The sequence below is a fragment of the Amyelois transitella genome, chromosome 14 (genome assembly GCF_032362555.1).
Source record: "Amyelois transitella isolate CPQ chromosome 14, ilAmyTran1.1, whole genome shotgun sequence".
Lineage (NCBI taxonomy): Eukaryota > Metazoa > Arthropoda > Insecta > Lepidoptera > Pyralidae > Amyelois > Amyelois transitella.
This window is the reverse complement of record NC_083517.1, coordinates 5,854,339-5,864,278: the sequence shown is the minus strand read 5'-3', so window position 1 is coordinate 5,864,278 and position 9,940 is coordinate 5,854,339. Positions and strand designations below refer to the sequence as shown.

Here is a 9,940-nt window from a genome sequence, read left to right as displayed (position 1 = left end):
CATAAACAAAAAAGCATTAAAATGTCACTTTTTATGTAGACGGCTATTGGCAAAGTTCTACATATTGATATCAGCCCCCGCAATAGCTTGTCGCGCTATAAATACGGCGTCGCGCGTGCCACGCTACGGGGGCTGACATATGGTGTCTTTCCCAATAGCGACTTTTCAGTAGGTAATATTGGCACAGATTATATTAAACTAAGTTTTATCTGTTTATTTATGTACTGAAATAAAGGTTAACAATCTTGAAATATCTTTTAATAAAAAAATACATCTGTTATTTATTTAATTTTTCTCATGTCTATAAATTAATTAAAAAAATATATTAATTAATTAAACGATGGATCAGTAAATGGTTATCTTTTTTTAGTAGTTAAAAATGGTAAAAATAAAATTGTTGCCTCGATCGGGCGAGGGCAAGGACTCTTAGTAATTTATCGGTTAGAAGAGCCATATCCGAAATTCTTTATTTTACTATATTTTTAATATTTCGTTAAATTACATAGAAACTTCTTGCAATATCGTGACATAATCAGAACCTTATGGGGCCAAAGTCGACGCCCCAAATCCTCCGCACGCCATGGGTTGAAGGTGGCCTCTGATAGCTCGGCTAAGATGGCTCACTACACGCACACAGAATTGAAATCTTAATCTCAAAAAAAATTTCTAGCCGTACATAATATTTTACTTTCTATTTTTATAATTTCTAAAAAGGAACGAATAATTCCTGAAATGTTTGCAGTTGTAATTACCATTAGGTATAAGTTCCATATATATAAAAAAGAAATTACCAGAATGAATGTGCCACTCAAGCTCCAATCATGATATATCAGCATGATAGTTAGTTAATAAAACACCCATTAAATTATTCTAACACAGGGCTGTTATACGAATCTTATACGTAAGTATACAGCTTTTAGTTTCATGCAAAACACAGTTACAAAATTATGAAAATACTTAAAACAAATAATAAATATAATAAATTCATATATAAAAAAAAACTCGTTAGTAAAACGATTCATTTGGATTTGAACTTGCGACCTCTTTGGTTACTAAGCAAAGACAAATTCAGCTTTTGATACTTTACAAATTATAAGAAACAAAACTTCTAGACAGTATATACCTACTTTACTAAAATCAAAGATAAATAAATTTTAACACAGACAGAAAATATAATTTTCTGCACGATAGATTTTGCGCGCAGTAATCGTAGCACGTATAATCTACGGCAGTCGGAGAGATGGGTTTCCGTTGTATACACGTCCTCGTCACGTGCAGTGTGGTCAAAGCCGCTTCTAACTTACGTTTACATCTGTAATGCACTTTCAAACTAGAGTGTTTTTTTAAGAATACTGAACGAACATAAATTGCACAGTGACCTCTTAATGTTCCATTTTATTAATTTGTAACGAAAGGATGTGATTTGAAAAAAAATCTGCGGGTTAGGTGAGTTAAAATATAAACTTGGTCTCCTAATCACAATTTATGTAAATTTTTCATGTAAGCATTGTTTCTGTAGATTTTTTTCATGTCGTTTTTCACAGTGTCACATTATCATGAGAATAAAATTAACTTTGATTTGCGTATTAGGTAAGATATAGTTTTTCTTAATTTTAAGATGAATTATGTGACCGCATAATGCTCCATTATATTTTGAAAATTAACTGCATAAATCATTGAGCACTCGTCTTGATTCTCAATGTGTTTCCAATTGTCCAAAATACATACTCTTTTCTAATAACCTCGGGAGCGAAGTTCTGGACAAAAATTAGATATATAAATTATTTAAGTTAGGTATTGTACAATGTTTATTGTTTAATCATGCAAAATAAATATAATCTATCAACATTTTGATGAGAACGGCATAAATGAGCGTACCTCAGCATTTTGTCTTCAATTTTACGAGTATTATAAACCGTAACATGATATACTGATTAAAGACTTCAACTGAAAATAAATAACATGTTTGTATATTTCTATCACCTTTAAATATTATATATTCATGAACACCAATAGATCTTCTATAGTTAGAAAATGTTAACGCAGGAATAATGCTTATAAAAATAAACACAACGTACAATTTTAAAATGTTTTATTAAGGCTTAACAGCCGTTGATACAAATCTAGTCATAATACTAATGTAAAAAATAATGCTTAGATGGTTTGATCATGTGAAGGGGATGAATAAAAGCCGGTCGACTAATCAATTAATTATTATTCGAGTATGTTTTTATATATGTATGGTAATTATGGGTTTTACTTAACCCTTAATCGGGTTTTACCCCGCAAGAGAACATCAGAAGTCTAAAATCTAATGTTGTAATACTCTCCAACAATTACGTTTGTTTACACCAAATTTAACGATAATCCATAATTTACAAAGCACATTTTTTATAAATTAACTACATCATAAGCAACAAGATACTTGGAATCCCGCCAAAATTTCTTAAAAGGCAATTTAAATTGATCTATTAACGTACATTATCGACTCAAATAACGAGATTAAAATTTGGTAAAGCTAGGTAGCGGTTTTGTTATAGATACTATTATATTAATTTAATTTTTTATTCATGGGAGCGACGCCCTGGACAACAATCAATTTTCTCTACTGCTACAGATTAAGTAAAACCGGCTTATTGATAGAAAAATAATAAATAAGCCCTATATAATAACTCAGAAGAAATAATTGGAAGACGTGATATGTTAGAAAAACTATTTATCAACCATTTCATCGCGGAAATCATATAATATATTTATTTTCGGCCATAATGTATTCGGATAATAAATCATAAAACACTTACTATGTTATGTTCCTAATATGTCACGTCCTTTTATGAACAATGAATAATAGACATTTTAGTTCGAAACTAAAGTTAAGACAAATTGACCAAACAATATTTGAGTAATTTATTTTCCAATATGTTTAAGTGATTAAAGAATCATTAACGAGACTTTTGCATTTATGAATCGATTTTAATAAATGAACCAAATATTTATTGAAGCTTACTAGAAGAACCCAACTAAAATTTGTCGTAAAAAATTTATATTATTTATGTTTCATTATAAATTATTTAAAAAAAACTATAATTCGTGGCTTTAAAAAGGATTAACTACTCCGGATAATAGTTATTTTTTCATTACCTTCGCAAAGAGACCACATGAATCTACTATTACACAAGTTTTCACTAAACATCCTCCTGATTAACGACCAGGAGCCTCTGTCGAGAACGAAGTGACTGGAAGGAATAATGATAAATAAATCAAGATATGAATTTGTATCTTCTGAGGAGAAGAATATGACTGCGTGGTCATATTCTTCTTCTTCTCCTTCTCCAGTCTCATTCTGCGGGTATTGCAGATGCTATTAAAGCACTTACAACTATACATCAAACATATCTGTATTAGTTACAGACTTTGACTCTGAAGCCAACAGTCCAGCAGCTAAGCATGTAACCGGAAATGAAAATCCTTTATTGTTCAAATAAATTAATTATTAGCAATGTATCTTTGTTTGTAACGCGATAACTTTCAAATCCTTGATCTGATTTTGATGAAATTTAAAATGTATGTAGGATTTGTCAATAGAATTTTCAAGTTTGTAGGGCATAAAACGAAACGAACGACTAATATTATAAATTAATATTTATGATAATAGTTATGATTAAAACAAAACATACGAATAGAAAAATCTGGGAATTACAGGGTACTAAATATTAGCAGAACCTATCTTATCATAAACATAGTTGAAAGCCTACAAACATTTCAGTACAAATACTTTTGATAGAGGTACACACCAAAAATTAAGCTCATTAAAGAAAGGAAGGGCCATTAGATGAGCTTGGCCTTCGAGTTTTTTCAAAACTCCTTTTTTGGCTTTCTACCACGTAAGGAATAAAAACGTGATAAATATATTCTTTATATAAAAACACTAGCTGTGCCCACGACTTCCGCGTGCAATAGTTATTTTGGGCATCATTAATCTTGAAGCCCTCAAGAATGAATAATTTTCCCCGTTTTTCTTAACATTCTCCATTATTTCTTTGCTCCTAATAGTTGCAGCGTGATGTTATATAGCCTAAAGCCTACCTCGGTAAATGGTACCAGTAGTTCCTGAGATAAGTGCGTTCAAACAAACAATCAAACTCTTCAGCTTTATAATATTAGTACAGATTTACAGGATCAGGTATTTTCATCAAATATATGTTTGTAGTATTCTTCAGTATTATTTCCTGCCTAATCGACCAAATATTGTGGAAAGTCATTAACTGCCAAGAATAACTATTTCGATTGGATGACACTATGGGCGGTTTTACTGTCCATGCTCATAAATTAGTATCGTGACTCGTGTATCTATGATCGTGACTGATAGGCAGGCATGCTGCAGTCTTTCGACTGTCATCGTCTTAGGATTTGGGCAATAGGATTTTTTGTATTGAATTATTCGCCAGTGTCTTAATTATATATAACAAAATCCCAACGGGTTAAATGAAATAGAAATTTAGGTAAATACGATATCGTAAAAGGCGACTAAGAGCGCTTGTAGACGTCCGTTTTTTTCACCGGATAACGGACCGTGAATAAACGGCTATCCTTGTATACATATTTTTTTTACCGGATGGATGGACTGCCGTCTATATGCGTTAGTTTTGAACTGGTAGTCAGAGATTACACACGTGTGAAATGTCGAATAATAAGAAAAAAAAACTCGTATTGGCCTACTATTTGTACAAGAAGAAACAAAAAGAAATAGAAAAACGTAAAAGGTCATCGTGGGTGCATCCTATATTATTGGAAAGGGAAAAATATGGTGCATTTCAAACTCTTTTTACGCAGTTGGAAGAAGATGAAACTAAATTTTACAATTATTTTGTGTTTTGTCCCACAGTACAGGCCTATTTTCAACCAAACTTATTAACAATTCCATGTCAATATTACCCATTTTTAAAAGAACGCAGGTAGACGGCACTCAATTAACAGAAAACAGGCAATACGTCCGGCAGCGTCAACACGCACCAAAACACTGGCGTGGATGACCGCCATTTCTTACACCGGACCGGTGTCCGTCGCGCCGAGGGGAAGGGGTGGTGCATCCGGCGTAAATTGTTCGCCGGACCGATGTCCGGTGCATGTACACACATTCATTATAATTCATACACCACCGCGAATCCGGCAAAAAACACGGTCCGTTATCCGGTGAAAAAAACGGACGTCTACAAGCGCTCTAAGGCTTACAAACTTGGGGTTCTTTTTTGGTGTCGGGCTAGCAACCTGTCACTATTTGAATCTCAATTCTATCATTAAACCAAATAGCTGAACATGGCCATTCAGTCTTTTCAAAACTGTTGGCTCTGTCTACCCCGCAAGGGATATAGACATGACCATATGTACTTATGTATGTATGTATGTTGAATCAGTGAGCTTTGGAAAAACATTCCCATGGATGTAGTAAAAGGTGACCAAGGGATAGTATAGAAGTAGATAGGGACAAAATCAGATAATCAGATTTGATATCAACATAAATCACCGTACTCGTGTCTCATTATAAATCGTTTTAATATTTTTTCCTTAATTGTGAATAGAAGGCAGGGAAACCTGCCCATCAAAACGTCCATCAAATTTTGTTCAAAATAAAGTTTTTCCCAGTAATTGTTTTTAAATAGATGACTACTGCTAATGGAATGTAAGTCACTTGATGCACAAATTAACGAGACTAATAGAAAGATCATTTTAGACACTAACTTGAATTCTCCTAAAGCTATGTCCTAGATCAATTATTTGCTTCTTCTTCTTCTTCAACTCTTCTTCAACAATCGTCGAAATACGAACTGACGGATCTACAACTGTACTATTTTCAGGATAACATAAATCCTATTTAGCAGATTATCTTGTGGAATAAAAACAGAACCAACTTTCAAAGTTTTTAACTTTAATTATTATGAAATTGAAACCTGTCAGTCAGATTTATGAAAGTGTTTTTTTTTTGTTTATCCATTTTTAAGGGTGTCAAAACTATTTGAAAAATTAGAATTAACTGGATTATTTTTTCTTTTCTTCCATTTGCCAATCAAAATTCTTCATGAGCTTATTTTTGCCAGTGTCGAGTTTTGAGGGTCCACGAACACTAAATCCTTCCTACTACTATTATAAAGGCGAAAGTTTGTATGGATGTTTGTTACTCTTTCACGCAAAAACTACTGAACCGATTACCATGAAATTTGGTATGTAGGTAGCTGAAGACCCAGAATAACACATAGGCTACTTTATATCCCAGAGTTTCCATGCGGACGAAGTCGCGGGCGGCCTCTAGTAATTAATAAACCACACTTATTTTACAGACCATCAAATATACAATATGACGTTTAGGTTCCCGCCAAAAAGACAATGGTTTACTTATCTGTACTCTGTTTATTTTGCGCTACTAGGATATATTTCGCAAAAGTCATGATCTTTCTTAAATAATGAAAAGGTGAATAATGAAATACGAAATAACAATAATGGAATCTGATTCAGTTATTAGTGTCCACGACAAAGTCAACGACGTTTCTACCAGTGACTTGGTAATTATTTTTATTTAAATAAATTATAATATCACTAGTAACCTAAAAAAAAGTAAACATTTGAATTCATATAGTTATATAGTAGTGCTTGTTTATATTCATATTTTATCTCAAATAATATAAGGGGGTGGGTATAACAAATAACAGACTGACTATTTAATTATTGGTTTAAGAATTTTTTTTGCTAGAATTGAATACAATTTTTATCATATTTTAGTTCCGATAACAATTACATCTTAAATAAAAATATCTAACATCTCTGTCTGTTTTGGAAGTTTTACTCTTATGGTGCAATAAAGAGTTTTATCTCTCTATCCTCTATCAATCTGACAAGTTATATAAAATTCTAATATACGAAACAAAGGTTGTATATTGAGATTTCGTTTGGTGGCTGCAGTGACCTAAACTCCTGTGTTTTCTAATTTTCAGCTCCTTTCTGTGTTTAAATATATTTTTTTAATAACATTTGATTTTTGTTCTTAATTCTTAAATGTGGCTGAAGTTTGGATGTACTGAAAACTTAAACGTATTTATAAATAATTGTTCACCGCGACCATAGCTAGATAAATTTAAAATTCATAAACCCCAAAATTTTAATCGATCACGCCGTTTTATCGTAGCTGTTGCCGGATCACGTTGCTACGCCGTAGCAAAGCGAAGCATGTTGTAGCACGGTTTAATTTTGTTTATTTTTTTATTTGTTGTCGTGGTGTTTTTATTTGTTGGTTGGTCCTAAATGGCCGGCCGCCGTTCATAGACATTTTACACAAATATAAGAATGAAATGTAGCCTTTGTTTTGACACTTTTTACTCTGTTTAATACGTAAGGAATAAAAACGTGACATATGTATATGTGTGTTGCAGTCCTTCAATATTGCTCGTTCATATGTCTGATTTCCCAAGTTTTTGTAAGCAGTTTTATTCGTCAAAATATGTCATAAATCTCTTCTATCTTAAGAATATGTAGATTACACACACATTTAAAATACAGGGTGCACAAGTCGTTGAGCCATAAATGTTCGTCATTTAAAATATAAATAAAATAATATATCGTTCTTAGCATCTTTCGATTTTTGTAGTATCGAATATAGTATGAATATGAATAGCAGCTAGTAACGGTAGTTAAACAATAAAAAAAAATTACATTGGCATACAAATAAACAGAAAATATAATCGTAGCAAGAAAAATAATTTGAACACACACAACAATTTACTTGAATATTCAAGAATATATTCCTTTTAGGGTTCCGGTATCCGTAGGGGACGAAGGAATTACAAACAACCACAACCGCTTGTCTAACTGTCTACCTCCATTAATAGAACCGAAATACCCAGGTGGACACTTTATTTTTTACACAGGATATAAGATTATCTTTCGGATATCTATGAATTTGAGTTATCACAGAAATGTTAAGATTATAATATTTTTGTGTTTTTCTAGCCATAGCTCTATATAGTTTGTTGTCATTTTCAATCCAAAGTACATGAAAATTGGAAACCTATGCTCAAGTTCAACATCTAGGGTAACTATTAGGTAATTGAAACTCAAACAAATTATTTTCTTGGAAAAACTATTTGCTTGATTAATCGCGTGGCGATTCGTTCACTTGCACAGAGCAGAAAGTAATTGACTAACAGCCCTAGTCCCACCGTCTGTGCTCTGTGTTTATTCTGACACGGTTGTCATAATCAAACGTTGCACTTTATTTGTTAAGTGTTTTAATTGCTATTGTGCAATAATTTTTTTACAGGGTGTTAGTTATAACTTGTTGAAGTTTATTACAACTTGATTAATTTTATAATTAATGACTTGTTAGAGGAGCCCGGGATACGCCTATGATCATGATCCTGGATTGGGTGGATCAAGTAACACGAAGAAACTCCACTCTAGTCTGATACAAGGCCGATATAGGGATTGAACCTGTGCCACCCTGTGCCCAACCTCGAGCACCTCAACCGACACTACAATGAACTTGCTGCTAAGAAAAAAAATACCATACCATGTATTTTTTTAAACAAAAGAGTTTGTACGCCAATAGTAATGATTCTGATGGATTTTTTTTGGATGGATTAATCTTTTATATAAACATGTCACCGTAAAATTGCAAAAACCATAATGTTACTTTAACTTACATCGTATAATAAGTCGATATATTGGCAGAAACAGATTACAATTTTAACCGAACATTTTTCATTAAATAATAATCTATTGCACTTACATATATCGAACAGAGACCTTTAGATTACAATCTGTCACTAGTTAAATCGTTATTCAAGCTAGCGTTTAAAATGCCAGATGTGTGTGTTTGTGTAGTCGTTAAAAGGATTCCTTCATCTATTTCCGAAAAAGTTAAATAGGAGATAAAGCTTTTAACGAGTTTATCAAAAATTCCCGAAGAAAAGTTGCAATTGCATGTTAATAACGGTGAAAAAAAACTTTGTCGCTCATTCCGCACTCTCGCTTGCACTTCAAGCCTTACATGAAACGCCTCAGAGCGAGGTAACGCCGCATGAGTCATGTTTTTACGCGCGTGCAGCCGGCTCAATAGAATTATAACATGTTGTCACGTCAAAAAATATGTCTAAATCACATTAAAATACAAAAAAAAATTCGTTTTGTGTCTAACATGATGGGGTGCTACAAGTTATATTTTAGAAGAATTTAATATGTCATTCGATCTAAATAAATAATTTGAAAAATTGACATTGACATACTTCCGACAAGTGAAAGTTTGAAAAATTATGCTCGTCTTGTATAGTTATTAATTTAATAATATCACAAATATTGCAGATCTGTAAAATTTAATAGTTTGCATTGTCGCGGAATTAATAATACACGTTCAATGAATACAATCCTTGTGCAATAAAGGTATAGTTTCGAAAAAGTGCAGTCATCAATTACCTGCTTTAGTCAATTAAAATTAGAATGAGGTTGCAATCGAACCATTACATGGTTTATAATACTCTCGCATGATCTAGATTCTTACAAAACTAGTTTTAAAACTTAGTAAAGTAGCCCTTTTTTTTTCAAAAGAAAAATACTTCCCTCAGTATAACCGAATTTTGTCACAGCGACAATTTTCTTTTTATACGGATACAAGTACACAAGGAACTGGACGCAAAAAATGAGGGTTACCATTCTGAAAGCAATTACGCTTTATTGTCCATAAACCATAAACCGAATATCTGGAAGACAAGTTCCCTGTCACTATATCACAAGTCATATATAAGGTAAATTTTCGGTATTTGGTTAAAAATCGAAGATCCGTTCTGATTAAGTCCGGTCTTCAGTCTAAAATAATGCTCAATTTAAAACTCAAAGCTATCCTCCCGATCTTAAAGATAAATTTACATGATTTATAAAGACTTACCACATTGAGGAA

At 32.4% G+C, this 9,940-nt stretch overlaps 1 protein-coding gene across 2 annotated transcripts in view; it reads left to right on the top strand.

Annotated features, from left to right (window-relative positions):
• Positions 1-1,139: 1,139 nt before the first annotated feature.
• The window catches only part of LOC106137389 (pyrokinin-1 receptor), a 28,502-nt gene continuing 19,701 nt past the window's right edge, over positions 1,140-9,940 (top strand). Inside the window, exon 1 of one of the 2 annotated variants that reach the window (XM_060947803.1) lies at positions 1,140-1,446. The gene's annotated coding sequence lies outside the window, so the exon portion shown is untranslated. Of the gene's footprint in view, positions 1,447-6,523; positions 6,558-9,940 lie in introns of those variants that run through there. The other variant, XM_060947804.1, reaches the window with a different exon arrangement.